At 45.5% G+C, this 15954-nt stretch overlaps 1 protein-coding gene across 8 annotated transcripts in view; it reads left to right on the top strand.

Annotated features, from left to right (window-relative positions):
• Nucleotides 1-4726: 4726 nt before the first annotated feature.
• C16H11orf24 (chromosome 16 C11orf24 homolog) overlaps nucleotides 4727-15954 on the top strand; it is a 30344-nt gene continuing 19116 nt past the window's right edge. The window contains exons 1-3 of one of the 8 annotated variants that reach the window (XM_069803489.1): nucleotides 4727-4839; nucleotides 5781-5903; nucleotides 10146-10192. The gene's annotated coding sequence lies outside the window, so the exon portion shown is untranslated. Of the gene's footprint in view, nucleotides 4840-4963; nucleotides 4983-5780; nucleotides 5904-10095; nucleotides 10193-15954 lie in introns of those variants that run through there. The other 7 variants (XM_069803485.1, XM_069803486.1, XM_069803490.1 and 4 more) reach the window with 7 other exon arrangements.

Genomic DNA, 15954 nt, shown 5'->3' with positions numbered 1-15954 from the left:
TTTATTATATATCCCTAGGGTATATGATGGCACCATTGCCTACTGGAGTGTATACCAGGCCACATCAGTGGAGTGTAGCTGCCAACTGCAGCCCAGAGATGAGCTATGACAGCACTCTCACCCAGTCTTCACATGGCGCAACATCTGCCATGGATGAACCATGCATCTGTACTTGGCTAAGAGATTTTCCAGGTTGCAGTGTGGTAGCAGGGTAACATGGTGGGACTGTGGTTAGAAACTTCTCAAGAGCTGCTTTCTCCCTTGTGCCATGGCCTAAAGGAAATTTTAACAGTTTGCTGGCACCCCCTTTCTGCCCTACTTCTTGCACAGTCTGTGGCTCTCTTCAGTCCCAGGTTCCCTCCGCTCTCAGCTGTACTTTCTCTTCGGCTCCATCAAGGATGATGAGCCTAGCAAGGAGCTGCACCAGGAAGCAATGCTAGCCAGCAACGAGAAAGATAGTGAAGTACAGGATGTTGCAACACATTGTGCCATGATGTCAGGTACAATATATGTCTGATAATACACTGCTAGAAATGTCTTTCATGCTGCTTCTTAGCTGTGAGGAGTTAATGTATGTTTTAACTTGTGCTTCAGAGATTCCCATGGCTTCAGAGAGGCAGGATTTCTGGCAGAGCATGATATCCATTTTTCATGATGAAGCTGCAGTAACATGATGCCAGTGGGACAGCTCTAGGAGTCTGAACATAACTGGAGCATCATGACGGGTCCTGCAGATGCACAGAGAAGATAATTTTTAGCTGTTTGCATGTATTTAATTCTTTATAATAATTCAAAATGCAGTCAATTTGACGGTCTCTCCCTATGACCAATTCTTTAATTTGGTGCACATTGCTACAATTGTATTACGTGAGAATCTTGGCTTTAAAATAAGTTTATAAAGAGCATTTGGAATTATAATTATGAAATTTGACTTTTAAGTGACAGCTGTCAGTGGATGGGAACTGCTGTGCTCAAACATGAGGAGTTCAGCTCACTGAAATTGAGATATGCTTATCCACATTTCCATGTTTGGGAGCACTTTTGTTTCACATCTCCAGACATTTCCTCACATACACCAAAGCCATTTTAAAATGATTCTCATGCAGTATCTTGATTGAGGAAGCTAGAATGCTCAGAAAAGACTCAAAATTACAAGAGCTGGTCAGACTCACGATTTAGTGGGACTGAATTCTGGGCTGGGAAAGATGCAAGACCAGAAAGGAACCACGGCCAAATCCCTTCAAGACTGTCATGCCAAAGCAAGCCACTGTAGAGCTGGCTGCAGGTACTAGTCCTGCTGGAGAAGGGCTCTCCTTCCCCAACTAAAATGTCCTTCATTTCAGCCTAGGGCTCCTCGCTAGGGAAACCTGCACTCCTGCAGTGTGTGCTGCCTCAGTTCCACAGACCAATAGTGCCTACTCCAGCACTGAAATTTTGGAGAGAATGTAATTCCTAAGGAATGTATTTGCTTATCACACCATTGTCTTTAATAAAATAGCTCCAAAGAATCAGCATGGACTGTTTTTTCACAATGTGATTTTTATTAGTAATTTATTCAGCCTAGCAGATGCCAGCATGCAAACTATGCAAAGAGCAAATCTCTTCCTCCAAGTGTAAATATTTACAGACCATATTCAATGGTATTTAGTACTCTGCAAGCATATTGTCAACATTTCTATCCAGACTCTTCCCTAATCACAGCCTGAGAGTTGGCAGAGGCATGTCCTCTGTGAAAAGATGGTTATGGAAAAAAATGATAGCAGGCTGAATAAGTTCTTGGCTTAATTAGACTGGAGTTATACCGGAGGTGGGAGGTGAATCTGGCCCACGCCAAGCTAAAACTCTGTTATAGGAGCTTGTACCTACCACATGCAGAGTTGGAGGGATGACACTTGTAGGGGGACAGCTCTCCCAAGCAGCCTGGGAACCTCTCTTGGCACTGGACGAAAAGGGCCATTACAATGCAGGGCAGGGAGGTTCAACCTTCCATGTGTTTTAAGGGATGTAGTTCCACCTTTTCTTAGACATAATAGGAGATGTGTGACTATTCTTTGCATTGCGTCTACCGGCTAAATTTATCTGAATAGTCCAGAACAGCAAATATTCCCTATCCCAATCAACATCTGTTCTTAAAACAGAGATGTGTTATTTCTTAAATGCAGACCTGCCTTTTGGTCTCTAGCTCAGTCAGTGCAAAACCCCTGAATGAGTTAACATCTGGGACATAGCTTGACTATATTGGAGCCATTCCTGTTTAAACTAATATCCTAAAATCTCCTTCCTGCACCTCCAGCCCAATCCCTTTGATAGCATTTCATTACATCCCATAACCTCTGCTCTCCTGACAATGTGGAATAAATACAAACTGAAAGCTCAATGGTGGTTTAGCCCTCATTTATATTCTATGAAAACCTGCTATTGCAAGCATGTCTTAGAACCCCAGCTTTTCACACGAGGCATGTAAAGTTGCAAAGATCTCTAAACACTTCAAAATTATGTTTGTCCTCTGGGATTGTCAAAGGAAACAGACTAACCTGTTGACATTCCTCGTGCATCATAGGGAGAGAAGTGAGCACGGGCACATTCGTGACATCCTGTTCTCTTTGTTTGCGTGATCACAGCTTTTATTCAGTGCCTGTATTTTCCCATTCCACATCTGGGCTTCTCCATGTGCATTTCTTTTTCCTCCTGAGACTGTTTTCCCAGAAATGTGCTCGTTCCCCACTACACCAAGCCTTAGGGCCATGTGCCCTCCTCCTTTGCTCAACAGCTTCACATTATTTCCTCCATCGTTGTGCTTGGTCCTGCCAGATAATCTGTTCTACAGCAGACAGTCCTTCTCCCCCCTTCAACTGTCTCTTCTAATTCTCTTAAATTGCAGAACTTCCTTCTCCCTTCCTCCTTCTCTGGAAAGGAGGGGAGGGAATATTTCAGTAGATGTCAGTATCCTACATGAATGATGGAATGATATATCTATAGAATATATACAAACAGACAGGCTTTAAATTGAGTCCTTAATGTGGAGTGCTGGCCAGCTCTGCATTTTGTCTGCTTTTAATTAACTGATGGACCAGCGTTACAACTCCTCCTCCTCATTGCTTATTTCAAAAAGCAAATGTGTGTGTTCTAAAATTACATTGGGATGCGTGAATGATTTCAGCATCACTTTCATCTATGGCCAGATTAGAAGTAGCAGCGGAAATCCTTAAACGATTTGAGGTAGCAAGGGCTCCTTCTTCACCTGTTCAATGCCACAATCACTATGTAAAGCATCTCACAATACGGACTGTGCCTGTGCGTGCACAGTGCTGTTTTCTGCACCTTTTTTTTGATTACTCTTCTTTGGGCAATCTGGAAATAACCCGAAGGACCTCAATTCAGAAGATGGTGTGCTTGCTCTAAAATGGGCACCCATGGCTTAAAGGAAGTCCTGCACCTTTGGCCATTTCATGGAGCTGGCTCCATGCTTCAGAATGTGGGTCAGACACTTGTATCATATGTGTGTCTGTACATGCATGTATATAACGTGGTATAGAAAAGCTTCAAAGCTCCACAGCTGCTAGAGTTTGCCCCAAGCAGCTGTGGGCTGCTGCATGCAAACTTTTGGCATAGGCAGCAGCACTAAAACCAGTAAAACAAATCAACAAGGAGCTGATTTCTGCTGTTTGATTCAGTAATTCAGCAGCATTCTCTACTTAAACAATGCTGTTGACAGTGGACTATCATGTCTAGTAAACCAGAGACTTGCATAGTTTAGGGATTACACGGGAAAAGTTATGCCTCGATTACGGTGGAGTTATCTGTGTTCTTCATAGTCCAGGGTAGCAAGAAGCTGTTGCCCTGTACATTTTTCTGGTTTTCCCCCCTTGGTGGCAATTATGAAAATTTGGACCGAACCAACCCAGCCACCAATACTCTGCTCGTCGCAAAAAATCCCGTGACGTCTGGTCACAGAAGACACGGGCAAAATGCGTTGGTATTAAACCCCAGTTTTGCCAAAAAGACACTCCTGCTGCTGTGCTGCAGGTTGCAGAAGATGGCGGACGCTGGAGTTCGTGTCACGAAGATTCAGAACAAAAATACTTCATCTGACTACAGGTTCTCACTGGCGCATCCTAGGCCAAACTCTAAACCCCACGGATCTCAAGCTCATCTCTGGCGCACATTTAGGGTAATTAATACAGAGTTAAGTGCAACCGGGGCCATTTCTGGCTCGGTGTAGCGGTAGGGAGCCGGCAGTACGGCTACCGCTGCCGCTCAGGCCGCGCTCGGGACCGGCGGGCCCGCAGCGAAGGCGGCAAAGCTCTCCCTGAGCAGACGGGGGCGGTACTGGCCGGCCCGGCCGGGGCTCGGGCAGGCGGCGGCCCGCAGGCCGCCGGGGCCGAGCTCGCGCTCCCGCCAGGCGGGGCCCGCCGCACGAGGCCGGCCTTCGCACCGCGGAGCCGGGTGCCCACTCGCCCAGCCCCGCCGGCCGCTGCTGCCGGTGCCCACACGCCCCCCCCCGCTTCCGCCCCCCCACCCCGCCCCGAACCCCGCCCCCGCGTGCACGTCATTTCCGCGGGCAGGTAGCCGCCCACCCCCCCTCTGCCTCCCGCGCCCCGCTGTTTCCGGGGTGAAAGGCCCTGCCTGCGCACGGCGAGGACCCCGTCCCCGGCGCGGGCGGAGGGGGGCGGGGCGGGAGGTGCGGCCGGGGCGGGGAGATAGGCGGGAGAGCCAATGAAAGGTGGAGGGGGGCGCGGCCGGGGCGTGGCGTGGCCGTGGCATGTGGCGGGGCGCGGGGTTCCTCTCGGTGCCCGTGGGGGCCGCGGCAACGCTGGGCGTGCGGCCGCCTCTGCTGGGGTAAGCGTCTCTTCCGCCCCGTGGGCTGCGCCCTCCGCCGGGCTCCGCCACGTCGTCGGGACGGGAGGGAGGGAGGGAAGGAAGGGGGGGCGGTGGCTCGTCCCGGGCCTGGAGGAGCGGGGCCGGGGGGGACGCCGTGCCGGGTGAGCGGCAGGGACGGGGGTCTCCGGGCCGGGGGGGAGGGGGCCGTGGAGCGGGTGTCGGTTTGAACCGCTGCGGGCCGCGGGCGGGACGAGGACGGGTGGCTGCGGCCTGGGAGCGGGGGAGCAGGGGCTCGGCAGCCGTCCCCATAAACTGCCGCAGAAGTGGCAGATAAATTTGCGAGTTGTAAATACATTTACAAGTAAGTTGCAACCCCGCTCTAGCAGTCGTGGCAGTGATGGCTTTGTGCTAGCCCGTTGCTCTCCTGCGATGCGATGTGCTCGCAGGTGATGTTGTTCTTGGGGAGGTGGGAGTGGAGGAAACTCCGTTTCACTGCGGGGAAGCGAGCTGATTGACTCAGCAAGTAATTCACTGCCTCAAATGTAACATTTTTAGGCCCTATGGACCACTTCAGAAATATGGGGTCTGTGGCAGATCACCCTTACGCATGGCATTACAGATATGTAAAAATATCTTGTGTCTTATTTATTCGGTAATGTCGAGAGTATGGTTGAGATACCTTTGTCAATGGAATCCTGCTTTGTGTGGTATTCTACTGAAATCTTCATCTTCTCGTACCTTCAGTAAAGGTTTTCAGTAGGTTTAACTGTACCCTGGGCAATGTTAACAAGGTGTCAGCTGGAATCCAGTAAGTGGTAGGAAGAATAAATACTGTTCTTTGACCAAGCTCTCAAATACAGCATCCTGTGGGGATATCCTGTCGCAGTAGATCATGTCCTGGTGGATTCAGTGAATCCCTTACCTTTCCCCTCTGCTGTCTCCCAAACTTTGTCTTCTAGGACTGGCAAAGAAAAATCCTGTCTCAGGATCCTGTCAAGTCAGGTGCCTTGATGTCCTACATGTTAGCCGACTGAATCCCTGCCAGGCTTGGTCATGCAACAGCACTCCTGTTTCCTGATAAAGTGAGTTAACTGATTGCTTACTGGAGGAACAAACCCATAGATACACTAATCCTCCCTGCCTTGAGCTAAGTTGCAGCCTTGTTGAGTGAGGTAAACTCGCTCATAATGAGTGTTTGGTGCCCTTAAAGGCCTCAGAGGGTTTGTGGCTGATCAGTAGCCTTGAAAACTAGGCTGTAAGATGCATGTTGATGCAGTATCTCTCTCTAGAAAGTGCATGTATTTCTGTATTAATCTTACTTATCTACCATAATCATCCAGTACTATATATGTTAATGCAGTCCATTACATGGTAATGGATAGTTTAAAAGGAATCTATCCATTTTTATTAGCTTCCATGTCTATAGTAGATTAATGCACTTGCTGTGCATGTTTGCTGCTTGATTCTAGTTTTTACACACACACACATATATATAAAATGTATGTATAAGCACATGTATTGCTTTAGTACTTTCTGGGGGAAATTCCAGACTACATACCTCTTAACACGTTGGTGCAGACATCTTTATTTTTTGTTTTAATTGCAAATTCCCTGCTGGATTTATAAACCCATCTGCCAGAAAACAGGCTTTGCATCTGGTTATCTCGTATTGAAATTCTAATTGGCACATCCATGCAACCTGCCATCTCTGCCTTCTAAGGGAAGTCTCCTGGCACAGACAAATTACTGGGAGTAATTTGCAAGCAAAATTTCAAGCTTCAGTAGTGAAAAACATCCATGCTGAAGGTCTGGTAATGTATTTAAAAATGTCTGGCTTCATAGCCTGAATTACAGGGTTAGGTAATGTAGCTACTTTCAAAAGTAATATCTGACTCTTTCAATTGTATGTGACTGACTAAATTTTTAAATGAAATTGTCACAGGGACTTTAAGGAATGGAGATCTTTGTTTAAAGCAGTGCATGCTGGAAATGTCCAAAACTTTGCTTGGAGAAACCATGAAGAATTGATTTGTTTGGGTAGAGTTTCTTACCTCTTTTTGGTTTTGTTTTTGTTTTATTTTAAGGCGTGGATAAAACTTTTCTCCATGAAGCTTTTAGTATACAGTTCTGCTGATGTCTCCCTATGCTCTGACAGAGTGTTAACTGAGTCCATGTTCTATGTATCATCATCCAAGTTTGAACGCAGTTTTATAAACTGAAAACACCGTAAAGCATGTCCAGCAAGAGTTTATGCCAGCATATTTGCAGTGAAAAATTACCGGGGACCTGGATGCAAGGGGAATGAACTTGTTGCTCTGCTGTGTACCCACAAACCAGGTGTATCGCAGTAGCTGCTTCATCCTGGCTGACATGCATGTTCTGAGTGATGCTGGGCTTATGGCTCAGAGCAGTCATCTGGGTGGCTGGGTGTCATGCACATGCATTTCCTCACAGCCCTCATCTCCATATGGAGATCATCTGCATTGCCTGCATGTGTGTGCTGAACAGCCGTGCTCAGATCCATCTGCTCTGGCCTGTTTCTGCTCTCATCACCAGACATGTATAAGCATGTTCAGGCACTGCTAATGTCTGTTTTAGATTTATCCTTGCTCTTTAATTGTTGCTTTGTGTTTGATACAAACTTCTAATAGCAAGAGCAATTATGCACTGGGAAAGCTGGAGGAAAAAGCAGCCAATTCACTGGCACTTGCATGTAGATCCTCAGCTGCTGTGCATTGCTACAGCTCCCTTGCAGAGAAATGACAATCCATGCCAGCTGGCCATTTGCCCTTTGAAGTGTTTAAATTGGGATCGGGTGCCTTTCTGAAGGAGGGGGTTCATTCCTACAAACGCAAGAGCTGGCACAAAGTTCATTTGTGTGGTAGATGAGATACCCTTCCCTGGTCTCCACCCCCAGCACAGTAATTGCTGGATGAAACGCCACAGCTTATGCTGCACCAGGAGCCAGACTAGATGATCTTTGAGGCTTTTTTCCTCCTACCCTTAAGAGGACTAGGAGGGCAATATCCCTACTGTGTGCACTGTTGCTGGATGCCATCTGACACTGTGTGCTCTGGCTCAGCAAGGTGGCTTCCCTTCCTGGCTTCCAGCCTGTCCTGCAGGTGTAACCCTTCATCATACCCTGCCTGTCAGTGATACCCAGCCCCTCTGGGTCTGGGAAGGACTCGCAAAGGACTGTTGACTTTGTTGACTGGGAAGCCAAGAACTCCTGTGGAGTAAACTGCAGTTGAACCCTTTCTCTCTGGATGGTAGCAAGCACTTAACACGTTTGTTCTTCCTGTCAGTTCTGCTCCCTTGGACTGAAGTTGTGGTTCCCTTTCTATAGCTTAGACTTGGAGGAGTCAGTGAGGCTTTTGAGTTGACCCCTGGGGTGTAAGGATGCTGCTGGTGCTGCAGGGACAGTAGTGATGCTGAAAATGAGTGAAGGCAGAAGCTGGTTGTGCACTTTGGAAATGTTGTTCACAGCTCCTCCAGCTTTTCAGTGCTGGCAGTCCAAGGAGGTCACCATGCAGGTGGGGCACCCAGGGTGCCTGTGGTACAGCAATTCATCCAGGAAAGGACAACGTATCTCCAGCATGGTACGGGGGCCTCCTTCTTGAAGGAATGTCTGCGTGGACATTGCTGCATGATCCTGAGAACAACTTCTCCAACAAAAGCAAGTGGCAAGAACTGCAGAAGTGGGTTTTAATGCTCAGTGGAACAACACGCTTGCCTCGCTGGTGTGTAGAGCAGCACTTGGCTGCTTGCTGTTGTGCTGTCTGGCTTCCTTGTTGCTTTAGTTCTTCAGGCGTGTTTGTGGAAACCCTACATTTAGCTAATTGCTTGGCTGTGCCGTTATTGTGGTTATCACTGAAATGAAGTTTCCTCTGGGCAATTTTGAATGTTGATCAGTGTAGGTGCCAAAACTTCTGTCAGTCTTCCATTGCCGTTGCTGGCTTTGTTTTTCTTTGCCGTTGTGGGCTTGGCCTCAAGGATCAGATCTTGGGTTGCAGTGCTGAGAGGTAGGAGTGCTACTGCACTGACACCGAGTTGGTGCTGTACAGTGTCGTCAGACAGGATGAGACCGAAACACGGTCCCCGATGGCTGCATCGCTGTGGTGGGAGAGCTAGTCTTCAAATGCACTTTGCAGAATGTGAGATCTCTGGAATGACAGCGTGTGAGCCTGGATTTTCCAACATGTCCTTTCCTCGCAGTTTACGTAATAACTTGTCAACCATTTGGAAAGCATGTTGAGCACTTGTTTGTTTTTTCTTGTAGGACAATGTGGTATGAAGAAAAGAATGGAGGGCAGAGAGCCAGGGATATGGGTACTTGCTTATATGCAGCCAGCTGGACAGTTCCCCAGTGCATGTGGCAGGACCCACAGTCCATCTGTACATCTTGCACCTGCTTGAGGAACCAGCCAGGTCCTCCACTTGAGCAGGAAGTTAGGTCTGCGCAGTTGGTGCAGGTTGCAGTTGCATGCCTGGATTATCTCTGACCATCACCACAGCTCCTGTCACCTTTGCTTGGGGAGTCTCAGTTGAGCTGTGTCCTCTAAAGGACAACTAAATCGTGCTCTGCAGACGTGGCTATGGAGTGTCCAAGCCCCCATAGCCACCTCCATTATTACCTAAATACACAGGGAAGGGGAGGTTGTCTGTGTTCAAGGGCCATTTTTTTAATTTATTGAGACATTCAACAAGTCCTCTTCACAACCATCACTGCTTCTGGTAATGATGACCCTCTTGCCTCTGACTGTCAGGACGGTGTTGGGATTGCCTTCCCTGAGCTCCAGCTGCGTTGGTGCCAGCCTGGAGAACTGCTTATGCAATAGTTCAGCAAAACACTTGAGCACATCCTTCAGATGGAGAAGGTGCACTGGTTTTAGATTTGTTTTATAAAAGAAAAAAAAGGAGGGAGAAATTGAATTTTGCATGTATATTTGTGTTGGACTTATTTTTATTTGGCTTGGGGAGACTTTGCAGCACTTTAACCAAATCTGGGTTTAAATCCACTTAAGTTAAACTCCCAATACGACTTGTGTGTGGAGACCAGGGTGAAATCTCATTAACTTTAATAGGATTAAGCATGTTCTTTTGCTGAGTTGTCTTCTCTATCTTTTTTTGTTTGGCTTCTCTGTATTAAACAGCAGGATAAACCTTTCCACTCTTCCATCTCTTTGTGAAAATGCTTTGACAGTCTCAGAGAAGTGGATCTCTGGTAGCATACAATAATACTTTACACGTTTATTTTTTTCCCTATGCTTTCAGCTGTAGTCCTACTGTATCCAGGCTTTTATTGGCCTTTGCATCCCCTACAGGCGCGATAATTCCTGACAGCAAGAAAACAGTTAAAAGTGTTTGCCTGGTAAGTTTCTACACTCAATTTTTTTTTTTTCTTTCTTTTGCTGCCTCTGGACAGATTTGAAACTGCTGTGAAACAAGTCCATTAGTAGAGGGAAATTTTGTAGAAGTCAGCAGGAAATGAGCATGTGTGGATGGGTGAGGGCAAAATTCATTCCTATTCATGAACTGGGAATAAATCGAAGAACAGGGAATAAAGGTAGAAGTGTTATGAATGCAAACTGGTTGAAGGGAAATACTGGGGATCCATCTAAGATCAAGCAAGCCATTAATTTGAGAGGAGGCTACTTCACACGTTTGTGCTACATCTTCATTTCCCCATTTCTCAATATACATCATCCCCTGTATCTTACTATTGATTATTTTTGATTTGTATGTGACTTATGTATTAGGAACACTCCTCTTCCCCCTCTCCTTCAGAAAAAACAAACCTCACAGCAGGTATTTCTGTATGTTCCTGAGACACTCTTAATGACACTCTTACTAAATATATGCTTTCACAGGAAAAGTAGACTGTCTTGTAGCTCATGCACTAAGCTGGATTTAAAGAGACTCAGTTTTCATTTCCAGCTCTGACCAGTTCCTGCTATAGCTATACACAAATGGCTCACTCTTCTCACGCCTGTCTTTCCACCCTGTGAGATAAGGGAGGGTTGGTCTACCTTATCTACACTCTGCTCTTTTGAACTGATGCCCTGTTGTGCTATGGACTGACCTGTGTTACAAAGATTGGGCTGGTGTATTTGTATCAGCAGAGCTCCTTTACATCATCATCCTTTTGGTGAAACTTCACAGCATCAGTGTGTCTTTTTGCTGGCAGTAGCATCTGGACTCCCATATCTAATTAAAAAGGAGAGCATGGTGGAAAAGAAGCCCTCTAATTTTTCTGCCATAAGATAAACAGGAGATTGGCCTATTAAGGGAGTTAAGGATGGGGGTTTCTGATGGGTGAGAAATGCCCAGTGATACGTTGAAGTTCTCAATGTCCAAGCAAATAGCATTTACTCCCTAGATCTCTACCCACAGTAAATAGGTGCTAGTCCAGTTGTTGACTTAATAAACAGTAAGTATTGCCATAAACATTCTTCTGCCTTTCTCAGCTGTGTTGATCAAGGTTTTTTCCCTGCTGAGACTGGTTTTCTTTTAAGTTATCATTTCTTCCCATTTCTAAAGCTCTTTGTATCCTAGCTGATCTGGAAGGATGATAATTGTCACTAGGATTTCACAGCAACTTGTGTGAATCATTGTGTGGGTTTCTGACACTCTGACCTGATGAGGCTTAAAAAAGGAGTAATGTGCTTCCCTCCTTTAAAAGAAAACATCCTATACCTAGGTTTCATTTTTGTAAAAAAAATTGTTTGGAAAATATCTCATTCATGAGTGTGATGGAAAGTGCTGGGACTGTAGGCATGACCAGCTGGTCTGAGTGTGAAAACTTGAGACCAGCTTTGAAAAGAGCAAACATGCTCCCTCCTCAAGTGTTTTTTTGTCATTAGTCCTTTTTGTTAACAAATCCTGATTATCTAGAGCTTTACAAAATGTACAAAACCTATTTAATCTTTCCAGGGCCTTTATATAGTGAGGCTTTTGTGGGATAGTCACAGTATTTTCCTTGGTTTGTGATACAGATGATGTAGTGTCTTTACAATACTTGCTTAGGCTGATGTAGAACTGCTAAGCCTGATGTATCTCAGATTCTTTCCATGTCTGGAAGTGGCCTCATTTGCAAGAGCAGCAGCTCCTGCATTGTCTCAATGTGGTACTGCTATGCAGAACTCCTTTAGGAAGAAGAGATGTAAGTGCTATGGCCGAAGACCACCTCTCACCTGATAGTGAGGTAGAGCATATGCCCTTGAAGGTGACAGTTCCTCCTGACAGTGCATTAAGCCATATCACATGGCCATTAGTGCATTTAGTGCATTAGTGCATTTTTTTATTGAAAATGGTGCAGTGGACATTTGGTCAATAAGAGCTGTAGGACTCATTCATCAGTCAGCTTATTGCTCCATGTTAGTGGACCTTAAGTGTGTGAGACTCACCTGTGTGAGCTAGAAGCAGAGGTCTGTCTACTACAGTATTGTCTTCAACAGTGATCAGTAGTGTTGGATAGAGACATCATCCCCCAGTGTTTGGTATCATGAGACCCTCTGGCAGTTCAGTTAAAAGCCAATATCCTCCCACTATTCCCTTTCTTTTCAAATCTTTTCTGTGAGTTGAATAGCAGAGGCCCCAGCACAGACCTCTGGAACTTCACTGGTGGTCACTTGTCTTCATGAAAACCGATGGCTTCTTTCTGCTATTTGTTTCCTATTCTGATCAGTTATCGGTCCATGCAAAAGCCTTTCTTTGTAGCCAACAGCACCTAGTTTGCATTAGAACTTTGAAATGGTCCCTCACCAAAAACCTTTATACAAATCCATGTGTAATGAATAGCCTCAAAGTTTTTAGATATGAAAGATAATTTCCTGCTACAAAAGCTGTGGTGACTTTTCCTGAAGCCATGAGGCAAGGCTATGATTGACACCAAGAACAACTATATCTTTGTGTATGAACGGTGTTTTTCGGGGGATGCCCAACAGTTTATATTTGCCTTGTGGATATGGCAGGATCCATGTGCTCTGGCTGCAGTGACCATCTCTGAGATGGCTGGACTACGCATGTGCTGGGGCTGAAATGTGTCACTGGTGATGTCTGGAGTACACCTGGCTCTAGTGGGCACATTTTGGGCAGTGAAGCTAGCAGGGGTATGCAATGTCATGACCCTGCCAGTGGTTATGTGACTTAATTTTATGCAGGTCATAGGTTCTGCTAGTTCTGCTAGACTTACTCTCATGTATAAAGTTAAACACGTGCTTTGTGTGTTTGAAGAATTGCTGCCTAAGGCAGATTTGCTGACTTGGAAAGAGCTGATAATGTTCTTCAGGGACACTTGCTGCCTGAGTTTGAGAAGCATGTGGCCTGGATGGAGCTGTAATGCAGATGGCTTTTGTTACCAGCTAACTTGAAAAGCAAAAGCATGGAAGTTGGGTTTGTTTTCTGTTTAGCAAACAGCTTTTGACTGAATCTGGTATATTCATGGATTCCCATTTGTTGCTTTTCTGTCTGTTGCAAAGGGAGCAAGGATTTCTAGGCTTTGAAAAATCTTGTAATGTCTAGAAGCTGGATATGTGTTGATGCAATGAAATGCATTCTGCAAATAAACAGAAGTGGATTTCTGGTGCTGATGACCCGTCCTCCTAAGGAATAGCTGAATGAAAGGGAGTTTTAGAATAAAATATAAACAGAAAATGCTGGTGAGGTGGGGGGTTTTGGTTGCTTCCCCCCTGTCGTGGTTTAACCCCAGCCAGCAACTAAGCACCACGCAGCTGCTCACTCACTCCCCCACATCCAGTGGGATGGGGGAGAAAATCAGGAAAAGAAGTAAAACTCCTGGGTTGAGATAAGAACGATTTAATAGAACAGAAAAGAAGAAACTAATAATGATAATGATAACACTAATAAAATGACAACAGTAGTAATAAAAGGATTGAAATGTACAAATGATGCGCAGGGCAATTGCTCACCACCCGCCGACCGACACCCAGCCAGTCCCCGAGCGGCGAATCCCTGCCCCCCCCACTTCCCAGTTCCTAAACTAGATGGGACGTCACATGGTATGGAATACACTGTTGGCCAGTTTGGGTCAGGTGCCCTGGCTGGGCATGAGAAGCTGAAAAATCCTTGACTCTAGTCTAAACACTACTGAGCAACAACTGAAAGCATCAGCGTTATCAACATTCTTCACATACTGAACTCAAAACATAGCACTGTACCAGCTACTAGGAAGACAGTTAACTACATCCCAGCTGAAACCAGGACACCCCCCTGCAGGTTTTGGCAATATTAGCAAGCAGTTCTTTCTGGGTGGTATGTTCTTCACTTGGTCTTTGACCCGTCTAAAAGTGGAAACATATGTAATGCAAACTGTGGAGTGGGCAAGCTGTCCCCTGGGAGCTGACCAAAAACTGCAAACCCTTCTGCTAAATGAGCTCTTAGGTTATTGTATGTCTTGGGACAAATTTGTTTGCAGAGCCATATTGAAATCAGTAGGATTACACCTTCAGGGGTTCCTTCTGGAGTTAAAATACATGCCCCCGAATTGTGATTCATTAGGTATATCCCACAGCGTGCTCAAGCATTCACATTTACAGTTGCTTCTGAGCAAGATACAGTGAATGTCATCCAATGAATATACAGCCATAATACTGGATTTTATATGGCAATTCATCTGCATAAAGGATGTCTGGATGAAGGAGAGAATTTGTAAATAAAATACATGTACAAATTTATTTCAGTATTTTTCTCTCATCTCCAGGAAAGTTATTGCTGGAGGGAAGTGAAGGAAATGTGCAGCACCTTTAAAAACAAAGACTGACATGGTGGGCATGCAGTTTAAGTGGTTAGAGATTGCTTGATGTTGTAGACATTAATATGTGGGAAGAGAGAGTTTTCTATCTTGGCCTATCAGTGCTAGAGGATTTGCTAAGCAAGATTTGATGTGTAGTTCCTCTTCAGATGGCTGTCACAAAAAAAACCAACCAAAAAACCCCAACCCATGCTGTGAACATCTAATCCTCACTGCAGGGCACTTTTTCTGCTCCATTATCTGCTTGGGCAGATTTACCTCATGATACCATTTCAGGCAATTGAAGTGAAAGTGCCCTCCTGCAAAGTGGCTCAGATGCCCAAGAAGCCGAGTGCTGAGACAGAAGCTGGATTTTGTTGGGAAGCTGGTGGAGGCAGAAGCGCTGCTTTCTAGGGCAGAGGAAGCCTTTAATTTCTCCACACTTGCAAATGAAACTCATAAAGATCCTTCCACTGAATGCTAAAAGTACTTGACTGTTCAGTTACAGCCAGGCTCTTGGGAAAATTAGTGAGTTTAAAGAGTGACCTGTTATAATAGCTTTGTTAAACCCTCCTATGGGTGCTTGCATTGTTTGAGATGCAGCTGGTAGGGGAGATGGTGTCTCCTTGTCCTGTTGAATGCTACCTGTGTGTCTCCTGCATCATCACTCTGAAATGGAACCCTGGACCTGGAACAGAGACCCTTCTGATGGAGAACCCTTCTTTTCCATGGTGGTTCACCCGAATATTATCTGCACTCTGCCTTCTGAAGTCCTCGTGGTTACTAACATGATAATAATTTATGTACTTCCTGCTGATGAAAAGCTGTCAGATACAAAGTCATCAGGCTTAGAGCTGTGTTTTCAGGTCATCTCATGCTTTCACTAAATACATAGATGCTCTGTAGCCAAGAACAGGTTGTGCAAATGTTTCACTGATGATAACTAAAGCTTATTGCTAACTTTAGGTACAGGCTAACCATGCTAGATAACAAGACATGCAACTCAGTCACAGCTTCTGGTCTCGGAGAGATAGTCACAGTGTCCCAGCTGGAGCTGATTCTTCCCTAAAGTGGAGCGTGCCAAGTCTTTTCTCCGTTAAAAGCAAATGCAGTTTTTTAGTACCATGACAGGTTTTGTAAGACTTAATCCTTGCTAGATTGAGATTCGCTCTGTTGGCTCTTGCCTTATAAACCTGAAGACAGATTGCTGTGTGAAAGGCCAAAATACCTCTTTTAAAGAGGTGCTTCAGAGTTTGTAAAAAAAAGGAAACTGGAGTTACAGAGTGGAAATGTTCTTTCTTTTTCTTGTTTGTTTATGCTTGAAAGTTGGTGGCTTCATACTGCTAAAGCCTGATGCCCACTGGTTGTTAATGAAGAAGGTG

The sequence above is a fragment of the Haliaeetus albicilla genome, chromosome 16 (assembly GCF_947461875.1).
Source record: "Haliaeetus albicilla chromosome 16, bHalAlb1.1, whole genome shotgun sequence".
NCBI classification, from domain to species: Eukaryota; Metazoa; Chordata; class Aves; order Accipitriformes; family Accipitridae; genus Haliaeetus; species Haliaeetus albicilla.
The sequence above is the reverse complement of the archived record's forward strand: the minus strand, read 5'-3'. Positions and strand labels throughout refer to the sequence as shown.